The 21,618-nt window shown below is 41.4% G+C and overlaps 1 protein-coding gene across 50 annotated transcripts in view; it reads left to right on the top strand.

Annotated features, from left to right (window-relative positions):
- LOC147708230 (uncharacterized) overlaps positions 1–21,618 on the top strand; it is a 2,035,583-nt gene that overhangs the window by 402,415 nt on the left and 1,611,550 nt on the right. The window lies entirely within an intron of this gene.

Raw genomic sequence — 21,618 nt, 5'->3', positions numbered from 1 at the left:
ACATGACGGCTATTAGGAGAACATGTCCTCCTTAAAGTGAAACAAACAAATAGTGGGAAAGATTTGTTGTAGTTAGCTTTCGGGAAAGTGTGCGCCCACAAGAGACAATCCATACAGTCTGCCACACGCACAACATTGTGCCTCACAAGATGTGCATTTTTCATACACAACCGTGTTATTTCTATGATACTGAAAATCTTAATAAAAAGATGGAACCTGATTTACCCCTCATTTTGATGGCCCAGTAATATCTATTCAGGAGCAGGATCGACACTAAAACGTTTGTTAAATTACTGTACAGACACGGTGATCTTCGCCCCACAAATATGAACTGGAGGAAAATGCAAGTGTTGGGATCTGGGTGAAACATTTCAGCATTACTGTGTTTCTTTCATTCCGACATGAATGATTCACTAATAATGCATCCACAAACATCAACCTGTATGTTATCGGTAATTTCTCATTCAGAATTACTGCATCATTTTATTAGGGCATTTGGGTCCGCTCCTTAGCCTCCTATTTGGGCTCCTAAGTGCTTCCCCATTAGTCCCATTGGGGATTATGTTGTCTGCGGTGTTACTACATACATAACATGTTTCCTCAGATTTTTTAGATGCTGAACACATACTAAATCTCCAAGGGAAAGTGTCTGAGGGGATGAGAAATTATCAGAGTAGGTGGACCCAGAATGATTAATTCATTCAGTAATTCTTCGTTACTCGGAGGATTCTTAGGGTTCAACCTGCAATCTCGATTAATTCGGCATCCCTGAAGTTGTCAAAATCTCGCATATTGTGATCTTTGCGAATGAGGAATTAACACCCAGCATCCTGGGGCCTTCTAATGAGACCCTTAAGTGTCATGTGTTACTCTCATTAATAATACTCATTGCAGGAGTACGTTTGTTTGCACAGAACATGCCTTATCATTAGAATCCCGGGGCAAATGAATAGGGGTGACCAAGGTGAAATCTTTACCTGAAACATCACATACAGCACAGACCACAAATATTTGCTATTTTCCCAGTACAGGATGTCACGGCTGTAATGGATGGGTGCAGGGCCAGACTGGCCATAGTGGGTATCGGGTTATTGCTCTTGTGGATGGAAGGGTGGAGGCCAGTTTTGCAGCTGTGCTACAATATTGGCCGCCAGTAACAAAAGCAGCAGTGCTCACACCTTCAACTCCCACCCGGGCAATGGGCGGGACTGGTCTAAAAAAACCTGCCAGGGCTGCTTGGGGTTTCCAGGCTGGACCTGGATGGGTGAATGGAAATCTTCAAGGCATGGGTGTAGAAGGGTGTGAGTGGCTGGTCTAAGGGAGGGGCTTGGACACCAGGTAATGGTACTGTCCCATAGGGATCTTGGAAGACTGGAGGCAGAGGCAAGACTGCAGGCACAGACGTGAGGGGCAGAGGATGTACCAAGGGGATTTGTACAGGCTGGAGCAGCCCACCCACTGCACTTTATAGCTCATTGTGGTCACTGATGGAAGCGGTAATTGCAGCACCTTCCCCTTATTTGTTAAAAAATATTTCCAAGCTATGCCCTTAACAAACTATATTAAATAAATAATCATTTTATAAATAAAATAGTATTGAGTTATCAGATTTTACAATTTTATGTACCCCTAACAATGATGAGGAATAACAAGAACTGAGCAATAATTTTTCACATTTATTTGCTCTTTCCCACCCCCAGCCTTTAGGATTTAAATCTCTTTATTGATTTTATAGAGACACGACACACAACAGCGCATCTCCAGCCATCGACCAGTGGTGTTTTAGTGGCAAATAGCACGCATGCTTCACTCAGCAGTAGAGGAAAATAAAAGAATAGGAAAGAAATGATCGAGAGGATCACGGCTGGAAGGGGAGGAGGTGTGGGAGCGAGTGCCTGATGTCTAAGCTTCCACTAAGGATACTAATGATCTAGCGATCTGCAGCTTGTGTTGTGGATGTCAAATGGAGAATCCATAGGTACTGGGGGCAAGAAAACTCATGAAATTCATCAGACAGATACTGTATTCAGGTTTGCCGCATCTTGTCAAAGCAGGGAAGTTGTTTTTCAGCAACTGCAGTTAGCTTTTCTTTTCCCAACATGTCCGAAATTTTGTGAAACCTGTCTGAATCTGTGGGCACTATTTCTGTATCCCATCAGGCAAGAAGGATCTGTTTTGCTGCTACCAGTGCTACCATGCTCCTTACAAAATGTATCACTGATCCAGTAAAGTATTACCTTAGTAATTAGCAATTGATCCTGTAGGAAATGGTTTAGATATGGATTTGCAGGCAACTGAGGATGTGGGATAAGGAAAAGGAACAAAGACCACTTATAGTCTTATTACGATGTTGGGGACACCATATCGGTATGGGAACCGCCCGAACATTGATCGGTGGTTCCACATACCTAATTACAATGCACATTGTGCGGTCACTTTCCAACAGCCTTTCCATTCTGGAAAGCCCGGCATGGAAAGCCTGTTGGAAACCACCATCGTAATCCCAACTGGAGAAACACCATCCATTAGCTTTCATGAGTCATTAGGAATCCAGACAGGATGACCGGCCAGTTTCAATTTTTAAAATGAGGCTCAGAAAAGCCTCCGACTTATGGTCGGAGGCTTTCCGACCCTCATCGTTATTGGGCATCCAATGTAGTGAACATGAGTTATAAAGGAGCAAGTAAAAATATTATGTATTTCACCATGCCAAAGGATAAGGGCATCACCATCATGTAAATACAAATATTAAATTCTTCTTTCAATCATCAACACCGACACATTTGCTGAAGCAGGCCTCAGTTCAAATACAACTCTGGTTTATCATCCCAAGCTCACAGGGCTGATACCCACTTTGGTACTGTGACCCAACAGCTCAATAAACCTTGGCCATTGTTATAGAGAAGATTAGGAGAAAATCATCACATAAATATTAATTACAATTTGTATCTATGTTCAGTGAATAATCAGAATTTTCATAGATTTGTAAGTGGTTTATTGTTTCAAACTTTAGTAGATTGTCTTTGCTTAAAATCCGGATGGTGGCTTAGGGTGCACCTTTTTTAACGAAAGTAAGAAATATAAGAATTTGCAAAGAACATTTCTGATTTTATACCTGAATGAGAACCATAAGAGATACTTCCGGGCTGATTATGATGCAATAGAGGGCCTTGAGACCCTCTGGGTGAGCAGTGCGCTATACAAATGCCTGAAGTTGAACTTGAACTTGTGCCGTTCCTACAGCATTGTAATCTCCTGTTTGGATTATTTTCTGATCAACCCATTTTGATGGAGTCGGTCGGAAATTAATCCAAACAGGATTTCTGAATTAATTACGACAGGCTCAGTGAGCCCGTCTGCCATTCAGTTAGGGGCCTGTTCTCAAGGGATTACAATGGCAGATTGCTATAGCCTTTCTGTGTTGGCCTTTCCGATACAGAAAGGATGCATCTCCCCAAGCCCCCTTTTTTCCCCACATTTTTTTATTTTTGGGTGGAGACCCCCAATCACCCTTTTTCTAATTTTACCCTTTACCACACATGCCTTTACTACGTATCTCGTAGTAAAGACATGCATGGTAAAGGCTTTCGTGGTAACCACGCATGCGTTGTAATACATGCGTGGTTAAGGCTTTCGTGGAAACGGCCGCGTTGTTGTGGCCGTTTCCCCTTTTTCAGAGGTTACTAAGGAGTGTCTGGCCTTGGCTTGATGCATAAATCCATGAGATCTAGATAATCATTCTCAATTTCATCTCAAATATTTCGAGTTACAGGTAACAGTGTTGTGGCGTTAAAAATGTGACAACTTTTGAAAGACACATTGTAAGATGATAAGATCTATTCATATTTGGTGAGCCTATTATGAGTCACGGACTGGGTTTTATTTCGGGTGATCAAAATCTCAACCAAGTGAGGGACGATAACATTTATAGGATGTCCCATCACTATGCTCTCCCTCCTTTCAATACTGAAAACAATATTTGCGACCGCTTTTAAGGTAGCCAGACAGTTCTGCGGCTACAGGTTAAAGTGTAGTCAAGAAATAAGCCACAGGTCTTTGCGCGTCACCATGCATTTACATAAGCAATGAGGAAGCGCAGCCCTCTCTCACACTGGAAAACAATGTAAACAGCTTACTGTAATCTGGCATTCCTAGTGCTGGGGCACGACAGAGACTTTTTCTCAGCACTAGAAAAGTTTTTTAACAATTGTTGTCCCATGAAAGCGGATCAGGCACATCTTTGTGTGTCAGCCTCCAGCTTAGCCTCCAGAGAAAAGTCAAATATGCACTGCCTGCAGCAGCCAAGCATTCCCAAAAACATCCTGGCTTCTCTTTGTGTTTGAGGTGGATTAATTTGAAGAATCCCTTCCACCCTCTCTGGTGGCACATTTCACACACCTTTCACAGTGGTATGTCCTAAGTACTGGACGTCTTTTTGACATTGTTGCAGTTTACATGGAGATACTTTGGGGCCTATTTATTAACATGTTTGCATCGCTCTTACACCACTCACAGCAGTGCAAGAGTGACACAAACCTTAAGACAGAGTTTTGAAGCCACGCAAAGTCACTATGCATGGCTCTGATTTGCTCCAAAGATCTGGAGTAATGCAACGCCGGACACCACAACAAAGTGCAAATCAATGTGTACGTTACTCTGCCCTGGGTAGGCATTCCATGGGTGTTGCAAGGGTGTTCCCATGCAATCCCATGGATTATGCCACATCCCCAGAATTACCAGAACTTGTAAACCTGTGGATGCGCCAAAAACTTACATCTACCCAGGGGAGGTGTAATGACGAGAAATATATATTTTTCGCCTCATTACTCCCACTTTCTGTGTTTGCTGCATTCTACAGTACAGATAGAAAGAGGAATATGTCTTCCAGGATTGTTTCTGTGCAGGAAGGTACCCATTCCTACAGAAAAACAATCCTTTATGCAATACAAGAACTCTTGCACCACTGTGCAAGTGTGCCTGTGTTGGCACAAGGCTGCCAAAAGGGTGCCAGTGCAAGGGAATGGACAGAATGTGCTGTATTGTCCTAAATACGGTGCATTCCTGCCCTTTACCTGTTACACAGTGCGGCTCAGCAAGGTGACTTGCTGCATTGCATTGATTGACTTTCTCATAAATGAGGTCTTTATGTCCTTTCTAGGCCAGGTGAGCCAATAAAGCAACTGTATCCTGTTTACAAACGTCTTGTGTCTCTCATGCTACAAGTAGGTCACCAATGTATTGCATGAGAACTAAATTGTAGGGCATCTTTAGTGACTCCAGAATGTTTGTAAAGATCTGGTTGAAAATGGAAGAGCTCTCTCTAAACACTTGTGCGATTCAGCACCATGCCAAAACTCTTTGTTGAAACACAATGGAAAAAAAAAACTCTGAATCTTAAATGCAATGGCAGAGGTCCATGATGGTGAACCACTCTGCAGTACATAAAATCTGGAAAAGAATAGTGTCTGGATTCGATACCTCTGGACAACTTGGGACAACATTGCTATTAAACGTTTAGAGATCCTGCACAATCTGATATTTAGCAGTAAACCCATGGTCAGAGAGTTGCATGGACTCCCAAAGAGTTCCTTTAAAATCCCTTTCCTCAGCATATCTCTAATTACAGGTGTTATTCCTGCAAATGTTTCTGGTGTCAAATTGTATGGCGGTGTTCTTGGATACACCAAATATGTTTCAGTGTGACTCGGATAGGTGGTACACCTTTAGTCAGTTCGATATCTTTCTCTGTGAAATTCTACACTTCCACTGGGAACAACCCTACAGCTGTGTCTTGTCGAGCCATTTTAAATTCAAGTCTCCATTATCTGTTTGGAACTCTACCCCATCTGGAGTATAGTAAAGTGTTAACTTACACAGCAAATCTCTTCCTTGATTTGGGACTTGAATCACACAAAACATTGAGTTTTTCCTCAAATGACCCTATTTTTACAGAACGTCTTCTGAAACTTGGTTTGTGATTTGTTTTCTTGAAACTCTTACAACTTGGATCTTCTTTCCTGAGATTGGTATGTCTGGGACTTCCGCTGGTCTCATGGTAGTTCTGGTAGCACAAGTGACAATAAGGAATGACAGAGGCTAGTCATTTCCTTCTCCCTCCACAAATGGTCCACTCTGGTCTACCTCCTCTAAGACTGCGCCAAGCAAGCAAGCTTCCTCCACTCAGGCACAGCAGCATAATTGAGAATTGTTGGAACTGAATCCTTAATTATCAAACACAGGAAACTGTTGATATGGGATCTGATTATGTTTCTGGAATGGATTTCAGTTTGCTTTAGCCAATTGGCTCAAATTAAATCTGAAGCTTCTCATATTCTGTGGGACCATCAGGGCTTGTGGAACTTGCATCATTGGGACATGTTTCTGCATTGGCACTTGCATTTGCTGAACTGGAATATTTTGCATCTCCCTTTAATTACCTCCCTGCATTTGTACATTTCTGATTCTCTGTCTGCTGAGGGATTAAGTCTACACTCCTTCTATCAATGCCACAATCTTGCTAAGAATGTCACAAGGATTTATTGTCTTTAGTGTTGCAACATTCATACCAGTATTTGGATCAACATGAACACCTCTACCAAATGCCCCTTGAGTACCTTGTACTCCAGCTTGTAAACCAGAACCTTCAATGCCACCTTGATTTCCTGCAAACAACTGATTCTGAAAACTGTTCTTATAAAACGTCTTCTGGGCTAACATGAATTTTTCCTTAAGCTTTCTCTGCTTCATCTTTTGCAAATCGCTACACTATTTTGCATATCACAGGATTTCTAATGACTTTGTTTGCCAACAAATCACACTCTGCTGTATTTGCTCCTAATTTTTGGTCTAAACCCAATTACAAACTGGGACTCAGAGAAGTCCATATCACTTGGTTTAGGATACTCCTTCCCACTGTGTTGTTGAAACACCTGTAGCAACCGCTCATAATACTCATGCACTGATTTCCTTGCCTCTTTTGAGGTTTTTTAATCTTAACCTAATCAATGCCTTTTGCAAGCACCTTGAATATAGGGAAAGTATTCATTGCTTCCTATTTCTCCATGACCACAGGAGATGGTGCATCAGTGCCATCATCTCTTGTTGTCTTTTAATGCAGCCATTGTACAACACCTTTACATTAAACCCACAAATCATTTGGCAAGACAATGTCAAAGAATATATTCAAATCAATCCACACCACTTTCGAAATTTTAAAAGTCTGTCAACCTGTGTGTACCACTGTATGGGCCTGTCTCTCAACTATGGAAAATTGTTCGTAAATGCTGCAAGATCACCTCTGCTCCATGGTACCCCTGCTGTTTCTCTCAATGGATAAGCCAAAGCTCCCTCATCATCCTGAGAACCAGTTGAAGACTTTATTTTCACTCCACTTTCAAATGAATTTCACTAATTCATTTATGTGCAATAGATTCCTGAAGAATGCATTGTTTCAATAGATTTATCATCCAATTGAACTGTAACTTCTCTGTAAAGAAAATCTTTTTGAAAGATCAACTTCACGTTTTGGAGCCAAATCAGTTAATTTATCATATGTAATTGCTCATGTATTGCAATTTCATTACTCAGGTAAATCAATTAGTTTTCCTGATACTGTTTCAAATGTTCTAAGCATCCTCTAATAATATCCTCTAATTCCACTTTTAGTTTGGAAATATCAAGTGATCTCTCCCTTTCAGGTTCTGGGGTAACTTGTTGTTCTACACTCTCTGTCTTTTTAAATCCTGCAGCTTGCTCAAACCAATTTGGAAAACGTCAATCTTCAGATACATTGGTTTCTCCCTGGGCATTGGCAGCCGCGGCCCGTGAAAGGAGTGGCGAGGGGCGGAAAGGCAGGGCGGGGGAGGGGCAAGGTGGGGGGTGCTAACAACCGGAATATGGATAATTGGAGGTAAGTAAACAATTTAATTAATAAAACAAATTTCATAGCTGGCCCTGCATCGCAAAATGCGATGCAGCCCGCGCTACAAAATTTGTTTTCATAACTCCCTACATGGGCCGTGGCTGGGCATTGGTGTCATAAAGGCAACCCTTCCCACTGATCTCAGTGATTGAATCATTTGTGGTGGATTCCAGACAACAATCTATGAATTCTGTGATGTCAGAACAAACCCTGTTACAGGTGCTTCTCCAGTAGCTCCTTGAACTACAGTATTTGGTATGATGAGCTAGACAAGTCATTGTGTAAATCTCTGACAGCTGTGCTGTCAAAATCCTAGTAAGGGATGTTGCTACTGTTACAATTGAAGAAATAACACCAGGAGACATTACCATAGGAACATTCCCAATTCATGAAGGCACTATGCTTCTTTCAGTCAAAAAAATATACGGTAGCAGAAGCCACTGTTACATCAGATGTAAAAATTCTCTCAACATTTGTTAGAGGGTTCACATAAGGTAATGGATGCGTGGCTAACATTGCATCCAATGTCTGTCTTTGTCTCATCTTTTTCATCTTCTTTTCCCTGTGTTTTATTCTTTTTTGATTTATCAGGTGTCTCTGTAGTAATAACTGGGTATAGTCTAGTCCCCTTGTCTATTGCTTTTATTCCATCTCTGTTGTTCCTCATCCCATCGAGCATCTGCATAATTATGCACTGCTCTTCTAGTCTTATTCTGGAAGTGTTGTACGGTTCCTACTAATTAAGTAGGACTGTGCATTTGGAAACCTTAACGTCAAATATGAGGACTGCATCAATTTAATACAACTTTATTTGATCTAGTTGAATGCTATTTATCATAAAAGTATACAAGTTTAAAAAGACAATTTAGACATCCTATTGTAAAATCGATGAAAGCTAGTAACTGGGGCAAACCATGACAACTCCAACACAGTAGACATTAATTGATCGTGCAATAATCCTTACCCAGCCCTCTACCAGTTAATTAATAAAGACATAACAAAAAAGGTAAATGGAGTATACTATTAAAAATATGCATTTAAAAAATAACAATGATTTTATCTACATTATTAAGATCTCAAATCTAAGTCACATGATTAGTTTTCCAGTTACCAATAAAAACTCTAAAAAGGGGATAATTTGAAATGTACACATTTCTCCCTTATAAAAGACATCTTCTACACAGGCAGACCCACAAAAAGAGGCTACACAAAGACAGACTTAAGGGTCACAGAGCTACTTCATAACAAATAAAGCAGTTCAACATTGGTTAGAATTGTGCCACAGGAAAAGAGGTAAAATATATCTAGATCTCTGATCCTTGTATTATTTACAGGAAAAAAAATAGGTGAAGGTCAGATTGCAATAACAAACTATCTCAGGGACACTGAGCCATATCGCTGAAAGAATACTTTGTGGCTGGAAAGCCTAACATCAAGGGTATTAATTTAGTGTGAAATCTAAAAAGAATACCTCTATGCTGTAAATCTTTTACAATATCCAGATACGAGAATTACCTTTCATTTATGGGAGGGATCTGGTGGTAAAATGTTGCTACTGTTTTTACTTGATGTATTTCCTTCCTTGTATAGTCAGCCTTGGCCAGAAATAGGGACTTAAGTTTCATTTAAGAAATTTGAAGCAAAGGCTCAGGTTTGCATACAGTTTCTGGATGCATAAGGAGTGTAATGTGGTTTTGGCATACTCTAGCTAAGCATTTCTATGGGCATTGTCTAAGGACAAACAGTGTTATATTATTGCCTAATTGACATCCACAGTGTTTCTTCTCAAAATTGAATGCCACAACATAATCAGAATGAGACTTACTATGTCCGTTATGTATGATAAACCAATTCTAGGTGACAGACATAGTTAGATAACAAGGCAGGCAGAGAGACAACCCTTTTTAAAAAAAACATCCTCTATCTTCTACATGGAATCTATTTGTACCATTCCTCACAGCCCAGCCCATATGTTGCTGCTGAAATTGTTTTTGCAGGAGTCCATTCATATAATCAGAGTATGGTGGCCCAATTTCCAGCTAGCCCACAGTATGCCATATGGACCCTAGCCTGACAGGGTACTGGATGGTGTCTGCAACCTCAGAACATGATCAATCTAATTACCTCAAGGAAATCATGGAAACAGATCTACCCTTTCATTGTTACATAGGCATGCCAAAAAGGCAGACACAAAAAAAATACGAATAGGCATTTCAAACATTTATTGAAGCGATTGTAATATTTCTTTTAAAACAGGTGCTGTAATTATTAGTAGGAAGAAACAAAGCATTGTTACCAGCATTACCAGAATGGTGCAAATGATGAACAATTCAATCATTATGACAGCTACTGTGAATATAATATGAAAATATGAATATATGTTGTACTGATATTCCTACCTAACACCACCTATACTATAGAGAGCATAGTGAGAATGTATTCTGCCATATTGCTTGGAGCAACCCAACTACCCATACCTTAGTGAGATGTATCAGGAACCAGTCTGGTGTAGAACAAGTCGCTGTCCTTTGCGGGATAGGGATTGGGATCAGCTAGGCTGAAACTTAGTCACAGCAAACGTTCCAGGATAATCCATAGACATGCTCATCCGAGGAACTCATTGCAGAGATCATTTGTATAGGTGGTGGCTTCATTTCGTACAGCTTCTCTTTCAATCTGTCAATATTTCTCAACTCAAAAAATACCATCTCTTGGAAACTCATTGGACCCTCTATTTCAGTAATCTTGCATCATTGGCAAAGTCAGAAACATGTATACAATTCCAATTTTGTTGTCATATATTGTGGAACTGTACCCTCTCTAGCCACCTCTACACCTTCCTATATCAGAATTGCAACATCACCACTCACAAAGTTCTTAAATCTCTTAAGACATTTCATGATTCTCACAAAAGTGAACAATAAATGATTCAGTAATGCAATTCAAATTCAATATTTTAATTCTTTTTCATAAATGTAACATCTCTTCCTCTAATCCTGTCACAATTTAATTCTTGTAGACTTGTTAACCAATCTCAATGCTGTATTCACACAACGACTGACCTATCACAGCACATAAATCTGTGTTGTCAACAAACAATCACAGGGATACACACTATGACATATGATCTCACACTTTGCAGCGGTTCACCCTGCTTTGGAAATTTCTCTCATACACACAATTCTACAATCTTAAACAAAAGAAAATAAGCATATCTTTGTCTGCTCCGCTAAAGAAAACAAATAGACACCTTAACAAGCAGAATAATAATGACTTTACACCTTCCGACTTTTCACTAAATGAATTCTCGACCAGTTGAAAATCACTCTAATTATGTAGCTTCATCCTTTGTGTACTTAGGTTCTGCCAAATCAATCCTTATTTAGTACAATTACAACTGATCAATATATTCCCTATCTTAATTGTGCAGTCGACGATACCTCATGATCTACACCACAAAATCTTAGCAGACAAAAAAGCCTAATATATGCCTTCTACACTTATTCCAATATCCCAGGATCAAAGGCTATGTTGAGGCTGATAACCTCTTTATCTTCTTAACAATATATGCTCATGAACATAACTAAGTCATTCAAAACACTTACTCCTATTTCAACCAATTAAAACAACAATAATTACAATTCGCACATTGCATAGCCCTAATAATACTCACACCTCTAATACAGCAACCACTTAAAAAAAAAACCTCATCAGTATTCAAGTTCTGGGCATTAGGCTTTGGTACACGGGCATTACTTTGAATTGGGCAAGGATTTATAGCTCCTCTTCTTAGAATGTATAATTTCTGGAGTATGAATCAGTTTATGGTTTAAAAAATGTTTTTGATTTCAAAACATGGAAAAGAACAAGACCCTCAGCTCCTCAATGACACTGCAAAGGTGACAACGAAGTTGCGTTGCATAACATTACCATAGGTAAGCAGCATGGAGCGGGCCTACACAGTAAACAGGGAAAAGAGCAATAAGAAAGAAAAATCCCTCCCCACCAACCCGGAACTACAAAGAGGAAAGGGAAACACAAGAAAGGAAAGAAAGGAAGGGGGAGTAGCCTGGTGATCAGCGGTGTCGCTTACAGGCTTTCGTGGAATCGCTACTTGGAATCTATGTATCTGGAAGGCAAAGCAACCGAAGGTACTGGGTGCGTGTTAACTCCCGGAACTCCGACACCAACAATGTAAGGAAGGGCCGCCACAACTCAGGGAGGTAAATCTCCTGAAGGAGGCAAATGTCTGCCTTAGAACAATCTAGATAATGAAGAACAGCCATACGTTTAATTTGGTTGTTCAAGCCTCGCACATTAAGGGTGAGAACTATAAGGGAATCACACTGCATCACAGGGCTTCGTTGGGGAGTGGTGCGATGTGAGCGGCTGGCTAGTGTGTGCAACAGGCAGTGGGCGGGCAGACCGGAAGGTCGCAGGGATAGACGTCTCAAAAGGGCAACCAGGGGAGGTGGACGAGGAAACCCAGAATCAAAAAACCCCAAAAACATTGTCAATAAGTCAAACATCTCAGCTAAGAGGGAATAAACTAAAAACACACAGGAAGGGAAGGGTCTCAACCCTCATTAACCAGAAAATAGTTCGAACAGTAAGTAGTCTATGAAAAGAGTTGGGACAACTGGCAGTGTAATAAAATGGGATCGGTGGTGTGGCCAACATGGGTATACTCCCCCCCCCCGCCAACCCACACGGCCAGCAAGGATGCGTAGAGATCAAATACTGGAACTGCCATTCAACATCATCACTTGGCGGTAGAGTTCTCCCCTGCAAGGGCCTCCGTCACTGCAGTCAGAGCTTCCTGTTTGCTGCAGGCGATATCCAAAGGCTGTCGGCTTCCTTGGGTGCCATCTCCTGCCTTGTCGCCGCCAGCCCGATGGGGAGATCTCAGGCCCCTATCCCGAGCCGCTTGCGTCCTCATCCTCACTTGGTGGTGTCAATCCCAATAGCCGGCAAGCGTAGTTGGTGTAGCTTGCCATTGTATTGGAATATCAGGCAAAAAGGGTGCCCCCAGGAGTATGAGATTCCCTGCTGCCGGAGGTGTTCTGTCGCCGGGCGAAACTGCTGGCGTCGCTGTAACTTGATCAAGGCTAGGTCTTGATACAGAAATGGGAAATGTCCCTGGAATGAAATAGGATGGAGTGTCTTCGCCTTTGAGATAATAGTTTCTTTGGTTTTAAAATCCTGGACGCACACCAGAATGTCCGCCGGTGGAGCATTGGGGCCATGAGGTGGGCCCACTGTATGCTCCCTGTCCATGACGATGTCTGCCTTGAAGGAGTCTCCCAATATGTGCCGGAAAAGACCAGTAAATAACAAAAGAAGTGCCAATACTGTGAATAATTTCATAAAATGTTCCAAAACATCCGAACTAAACAAGATGTCACCATCTCACACATATGAACAGAATCAATCTTTTATTTTTTTAAACAAATTCTTTTTTCAGCTTTGGTTAATGATTTCACCAATGTTACCAATTCTAGGACCTTATATACAATACATATACATAAATACATAAACAAATCACAGAAAATTATTATATTCAACATTCATTCAAAGCACAGTCACCCTATATCTAAAGCAACCACAGACACACATACATATTTACACTGGAATAACAATATTCACAGAGAGGCATATATACATTTTCCAATTTATACACAATAATTTAATATAACTTCTGGCTATGATAGTCACGCGTTTCAAACTCTTTGTTGATGATAGAGTTCTCATCAGGACCAGAATCTGTGGAGAAAGGAAAAATAACCTTTCTTTAGACTCAATGTAATCTAATGTCTCTCTCTTGTTACTCCCTCCATTACTACAAGCTACGCATCTCTTACCTCTGGATTTCAGAGTAGATGTGGTCTATTTACAAGGGCAATCCCCAACTCTCAATTCTTGTCTATTTCATAAAAACAAAATGATCAACAACTTCCCATTACTCCCCAGAGTTGCCACCAACCAACTCCACTGCGAAGGCCCTTGCGTCGCTAAGTACACATATGTTCGTTTGATTTGGTGAACATTTAACCATAGAAAAACTCAAAAATATATCTACAAACATCCATTCCATCATAAAAAGATAAATCATCAGGAGGGGAAAAATACAATTATCCAAATATATATCATCATGTATTTGAATATTGAGAATACGTGATTGGTAAATCGTAACAAGCCGGTCGAACCGGGACACAAATGTGACCCGGACAGCAAAATAAAAGTGGCCCCCATCAGCGAGCAGGAGAAATGAAAATGTGGCCCACATTTGCAAGTCAGAGAAGTTTTGAAGTTGTAAAGACATGCAGTAGGGGTATTTTGCAAGGTACGGGGGGCTGCATGCGTTAGTGTTTGTTGCAGTCAGTGCTTGTAACAACAATACCATTTATTTATTTATTTAATGCTAGTTTATATAGCGCGGACATTACCCGAAGGTGTCAGAGTGCTGGACAATAGAACCAGTTACATTACACGAGTAAGGTGTTTACACAATAGAACGTTACAAAAATAAACAGGGTACAAAAACACAATATCCAACACAGCAAGCAATGGCGATGAATGTATAAGAAAAAAATACAAATTTACTATGATGAATCATTGACATCAACAGGAAACAAGCATTTACAATGCAACGGTTTCGTCTTTGGAAAAGTTAGAGCTATTGGCAATGTAAATGACAATGCCATTTATTTATCTGTTTTCAAAACCAACACATAAATACAAATATTGTCATTTACAATGCCAATAGCTCAAACTTTTCCAAAGGCGAAACCGTTGCATTGTAAATGCTTGTTAATTTTCTGCAGGGTTTCTTTCTTTTTATTTTTAAGGGTTGGAATATGGTGATTAATGCAGTGACACGACAACAATCTTCTCCCCCACAAAAGGAAAATTATTTAGCTCCAATCATGCAACATCTTTGGCATTGCAGAGTTATTTGGATGATTCAAAGTCATGGTCCAGGCAGTGTGCCTATATTTTTCAATGCCCTCTAGCATCTAGTGATGAGTCCTTAGCTTCTGGCCGACGAAGCAGCAGTGCTTTGTTCTTGGTCTCCTGTGTGGATATTCAATCACTGTTTCAGCAAGAGGACAATGTCATGGTTATAAACATGACTTTAATATTAAAGGAATTTGATATAGTCATATAAAGTGAAAGTAACTTGTTCCCCTGATAATTGTGTATTTCAAACACATTCCATTGCTAGCATCGCAGATGATTCAAGAAAATCTTTGGTAAAAAACTGTGGGAAGGGTATTCCTATTTTAATCCAAGCCAATTGCAATTTATATCACATCATAAAGGACTCTCAAACAAGGAGAAAGAAAACAGCAATAAACTCCTTCTAAACAGTTGGCGTCACATTAATTATAAAATCATTTAAAGTATATAACAAAATCATGAAAACAAAAGGCATCAAAAAGGTAAAAGGAAAAGCTGCAAAAGGTAAAATCAGCAACATTTTATACATCAACACAAGTGATAAACAAAACCTATCTGTCCCAACCAAAGTTTAAACATGAATTAAACACTTCCTGGTCCTCATTCTTTCACAAAAAGTTACTCGGTTTAATGTGAATTTGAAAGCGGTACCTTACCTGTATTCTTCACAACTGGGCTCAGCTCTGCCGCAATGCCGCAGCACCAGCAGTAAAGGGCCGGGCCTTGCTCCGCCTGTTTCCCGGCCGGGCTTGGCTCCGCCGGGCCCCTCCCACCACCAGTGACGCCCTCAACAGCGCCAGGAGGCGCATAAAGGCAGTGCCAGGGCCGAGTACTGTGGGGGTGATTTTGAAAGCGGTACCTTACCTGTATTCTTCACGGCCGCGCCCAGCTCCGCCGCAACGCCGCAGCACCAGCAGTAAAGGGCCGGGCCTTGCTCCGCCTGTTTCCCGGCCGGGCTTGGCACCGCCGGGCCCCTCCCACCACCAGGGACGCCCTCAACAGCGCCAGGAGGCGCATAAAGGCAGCGCCAGGGCCGATTACTGTGGGGGTGATTTTGAAAGCAGTACCTTACCTGTATTCTTCACGGCCGGGCTCAGCTCCGCCGCAACTCCGCAGCACCAGCAGTAAAGGGCCGGGCCTTGCTCCGCCTGTTTCCCGGCCGGGCTTGGCTCCGCCGGGCCCCTCCCACCACCAGTGATGCCCTCAACAGCGCCAGGAGGCGCATAAAGGCAACGCCAGTGTCTCGTCCCGCGGGACACTCGCGGGCGTTGCCGGGCTAAGCCCGGGCAAAGGGTGAGCCCTCTGTGACCCTCAGAGGCCTGAGGAGACTGAACTGGGCCAGGGACCCTATATCTTTTAATGCGGACCTTTTTTGTGTACCAATCATGTGAGACTTTATTTTTATCTTGTTGTATTTCATATGAGTGAGTAGTGGCTCTTATACGATCTTGCATATTGCTTTATATTGATATAAAATGTCTAAAACTAAAAATGATAAACCAGTAATAGGTGCCGGTACCATTGACAACTATATGGTGAAGAAAGTAAGTCAGATCAATAATGAAAGACGTGCTTCACTAGGGAAGGGGACTTCAACGCTGGATTTACCAGAGTTGTCTCCGCAAAGGGTAATTATAGAGGATGAGGCAAATACGAGGAGAATAGTCAGAGTAGATCCCCAGACGCCCACTATGGTGAGTGTCGAGGTACATTCAGACCCACACGCCCTGTTAAGAGAGGATACAGGCGAAGCTCCGCCTGTCATTAGGCCGATGCGAACCTGCAGAATAGCACATCAAAAACGGGGGGGAAACATAGTACTAAAAGAAGGGATCAGGATGGTAAAGAAATGAACAGCTCTGTCATAAACCCCTTTCTGTTCACAGGAAATAATGATAGTGGTTCTAATATAAATGCTGAACAGTTTGCTTCTCTTATCAAAAACCTAGAAGCAAAATTTGTAGCAAAACTAGAGGGGGTGATTAAACCACTGACCACTCAGATAGAGAGCCTGGTCACGGAAGTGGCTAGGCTGGTGTCTGCACATCAGGCTGCAGCCACCAGTGGTAGGGCTAAGGCTGGGGGAAGAGGGCAGGAGGTGACGAGTGCTAAATATCAACAGAATAGTTGCAATACTGCTGCAGTAGTTACTACTGTGAAAAATGCACTAAGTACTATACGGCAGCGCATCAGCTTCAAGATATGCTGTACGGTCCACAAGTGCTTATATGGGGATAGTCCTAAATACCTTTCTCAATCACTGGAGCTGTATCAACCCAGCCGGTCACTCAGGTCAAGCAACCAAGCTCTTCTGAAACCCCCTGCAACAAAAAAATCTAGACAGGGAGACCGAGCATTTTCCTCAGTTGGCCCTGCCTTATGGAATAAACTTCCAACAGACCTGAGAATGACCACCAACCATCTGTCTTTTAGAAAGGCATTAAAAACTCTCCTCTTTCAGGAAGCATCTCAGAGCCTTTAATCTTCTCCTTTTGACTCTGTTAATGTTCTGGCCGGCAAAGCGCGGAGATACCCTTACGGGATTGAGTCCAGCGGGATATAAGAAATTAAATTAAATTAAATTAAATTTTTTTAATTAAATTAAGTACACCAGTCGTCCCAGTAGCACCTGCGTTGTTGACACAACCCAATTTAGCCCCACGAAGTGGACCAGTTCCAAGGTCCATCAGGAATAACCGATACTTAAATTTATCACCTGACTGTGCACCGTTTGTGGTGGTATTGACCAACGTTCCACCATGTGGTACTCATCCTGCCTCACCATATCATGAATCCCACGCATCACTGAAAAACAAGACAGTAGCATGGCTTAATAAAAATTGCGGCTTTCCTACCTCCTATTCAGATCAGATAATGGCAGTAAGGAGGGTGAACTGGGTAGGCCCGTCTAAAAAGCTGGGAAATGGGTATTGTATTGTTGTAAATTTTAAACACCCACAACATGTGGCAACTGTTCTCTTAAGAGCATCCTCACTAGTATATCATGAGAATAGTATTTGTGTGCGCCCATTAGAGTACTTTTATGCACACCTGTGCAAACCTACCCCCCAACAAAGGATAACTAGGCGGGTGTTTGAACCTCAGACTCCAGCCATGGATACACAATTTGTATATAATATTACTAATCCATGTGGACCTGGTAACCTGGATGAAACCTACAACTGGATTACTAGTGCTGGGCGCTACCACCATGGGTCTAACATCTACACACAGAACAGGTATGATGCTTTGTCTGGAGTCGACATGTGTGATTGACGGGAGGTACCTGCGGCTTAGGGCACTGTGGCCTCAGGTGAACCTATACCCGTAGAGAACTCACTGGACATAATATCTGGATGTTTTGTTATCTCATGGAATGTCGCGGGTTTGGCTGCTAAAATGGCTGATGAAAATTGGGTCAATTACATCAAGCAATTTAAGGTTATTTTTTTACAAGAAACTTGGCTTGTTGAGTGTGATATTTTTCTAGAAGGATACAAGGCCTTCTATGTGCCAGCCACTCCATCTGTTAGGGGCAGACCAAAGGGGGGACTTGTGATTTTTGTTTCTATTCTAGTCCCTTGTAAAATGCGTAGAATTGAATCACAGTATTCTGGAGTGATGGGCTTAGTTTTAAACGGAGAAAACTGTCGGGCTGGTTTGGTGATTTTTTTATAATGCTACTAATGATAGTGCAGGCTTTAATCAAATATCGCTATTGAAATCTTTTATTTCTACTTCTATGAAGGATTTTGGTCATAATCTTTTGATTATGGGAGATTTTAATGTGCATCCTTGCGGTGATCCACTGAAAAAATGCTTAACAGACTTGTGTTGTGAGCGCATGGGAGGTATTCACATAGAACATACAGTGGATGGGGAACTTTGTAATGATTTAATGAACAACTTTGACCTCTCACTGGCTATGACACTCAGGGACCCATCAAAATGTTTTGATATTCCTACTTTCAAAGGGCATGGCAGGGGCACTTTTATTGATCATATGTTAGTCTCATTGACGATGCAGACTTTTCTGGATTCGTTCAGTATTGTGCAGATTGAATTCAGTGACCATAACCCTCTAATAATTCGTCTGAAGGGACCTTGGGCTAAGAAGGGAAACCAGAACTGTAGCTCAGGGAGGCGGCGACTCAAATGGTCAATGGTTACCCCTGATCTTCTTTATAAAAATATTGTGGATAAATGTACTGAGGATATTAAGAAATGTACCCATGAGGGGGAAGATTCCAGGCAGGTCCTCATTGCCTATCAAAACTTGTCGGAGAAGGTGTCAGAACTCATGGCGGGCCCAGTAAAGAACTTGGTGAAAGGGGGTCCTAGATGGTTTAACCACGATTGCACCAAAGCTGCACGTAATCTTAGGTTAGCTCTGTCAGTCACCCCGAGAAATCAGGAGGGTGTAAAACTGTGTAGGAAAGAATACAAGTCTGTTATTGCATCCCGCAAGGAGTTTTTAAGAAAGGATGCTTGGGATGAAATACTTGACCCCTCCACCTTAAAAATGTAGTACTAAATTTTGGGCCATAGTTAAAAGACCGTTCCTGGTAGAAGACCCGGGTGATGGTCTAGATTGCTGCATAACTAAGGAGGAGTGGGAACTTCATTTAAAAAAATTGTATCATTCAGCGGACCCTGTAATAGATGATGTTTTACCTTATGCAAGGGGAGGCACACTTAAATTTGATATAAGTGAGGTAATGGATGCCATAGATGGACTTACAGCCAGGAAGGCCCTTGGACCAAATGGAATCCCACCGGATCTTTATAAATCAGATCCAGAATTTTGGGCACCCATCTTGGTTGCTGTATTTAATGCAGCTGCTATAGTGGGCTGTCCCTTGTCCTGGGGTTTATCAACAATTGTCCCTGTATTTAAGAAAGGTGACAAGGGCAGCCCCCTCTGTTATCGTCCAATCTCACTGATAGATTCCATGGTTAAAATTATGGGGAGGATCTTACTGCAGCATATATCAAGTTGGACGTCTGACAATAACATCATGTCCATCTCCCAATATGGCTTCTGTAGTGGTCGTTCCACCATAACCCAGTGCCTCAACCTCTTCCTTATATTGAGTAAATATACTGTTGTGCAGAAGGGAGCTGTCCACCTTGCCTTCATGGATCTGTCATCGGTTCGACTGTGTTAACAGGGGAAGGCTGTGGCAGACCATGCGGGAGAAAGGTGTGGACACAGGGATTGTGGATTTTCTGGTGGACTTGCACAAAAACACCAGTGAAAATGTTAGGTACTCAACAAATGGGGAAACCACTGGTAATTTTAACATTAAAAAGGCAGTGTGTCAAGGTTGCATCCTGGACCCATTTCTTTTTAATTTTTATATTAATGACTTAGATGCTGCACTTCAAGAGGTAAAATCAGACTGCCCTAGAGTTGGAAGGCGGGGTATTCCTGTACTTTTATACGCAGATGATGCGGTTTTAATCTCTAGAACGGAAAAGGGTCTCCAGGCACTTCTGAATGCTTTCAATATCTTTATGACAAATAGAGACCTACTGATCAACAATTCTAAATCATATATAATGCATGTTGGCCAACAACCGAAAAATAATTTTATTTTTAAACTTGATGATGCCCTGATCCCCATCACTCAAACATTTTCATATCTTGGTGTCTTATTTGACACCAAGCTCAGCTGGGGCCCTCATGTAGCAAGAAAGAGAGGGGAAATGACAAGGGTAAATGCCTCTATTTTTAATTTTGCTACAAAATTGGGGAAGAAGCCAAATGCTGCAATGATGAATCTCTATAACGCCAAATCGATAGCGACCGCAGTATATGGCAGTGAGCTATGGGGCTACGTAAGTGGTGAACAGCTACAGGTTACTGAAAACAATGTTTTAAAACGTCTCCTCTGTGTTCCAGCTAGCACATCGAATTTAGCAGTACATGAAGAATTGGGGACTCAGTACCTATCTGATATATTTGCGCTAAGACCACTGATATGCTGGGTAAAATTGTGGCTAAATCAAGACATTCCGCTTACCCATCTGATTGTGAAAGACCTTGTGTCTCAGGACAACTCAATGTGCGTGCCCTGGTTAAAATACCTGAAATCTTGTTTTTTGAGGCTTGGATGCTTGAATCTGTTTGAAAACCCCTGTGGGATTGTAAAGGAAGATGTGGCAGCAATTAAGCGGGCTTTTCATATGAACAGGAAGGCCCAAAGCGAAGGGGAGGAACTCATGAAACCTAATATTAGGAAATATGTTATGTTATAAAACTATGATACCATGGAATTATATTTAACATGCACCTTCACTTCTCATGAGAAATTTTTGCTGACAAGGTTCAGGTTTAATATCTTTCATCATCTTTTAATTAGACCTAAGTCTGATATTTTTAATAAAACTGCTGCTCCCTGTGGCTGCGACGGGAAGTCTCCACAGGATATGCTGCATTTTATATTTTTATGCAGGTTTTATGAATACCCACACAGACGTTACCTTGTTTCTCTTTTAAAAAAACTACATTTTAATCAAATAAGACCAGCACTCATGTATTTACAGCTTTTGCACAGTGACAGCGTTCTTCATGTCCTAGAATTTTTAAAATTAACTGTCAAAATGAGAAAGTGCCTGGATCTGTGATTTAAAAACTCTGAAGGATGATGAGTTTATTTATGTAAAGACCTGGTATCATGTTGTAAATCCAGTAATAATAGCACTTTATTGTTGAATAATAGCACTTTATTGTT

The sequence above is a fragment of the Lissotriton vulgaris genome, chromosome 6 (assembly GCF_964263255.1).
Source record: "Lissotriton vulgaris chromosome 6, aLisVul1.2, whole genome shotgun sequence".
In the NCBI taxonomy this organism is placed as follows: Eukaryota; Metazoa; Chordata; class Amphibia; order Caudata; family Salamandridae; genus Lissotriton; species Lissotriton vulgaris.
This window is presented reverse-complemented; position numbering and strand designations above follow the sequence as displayed.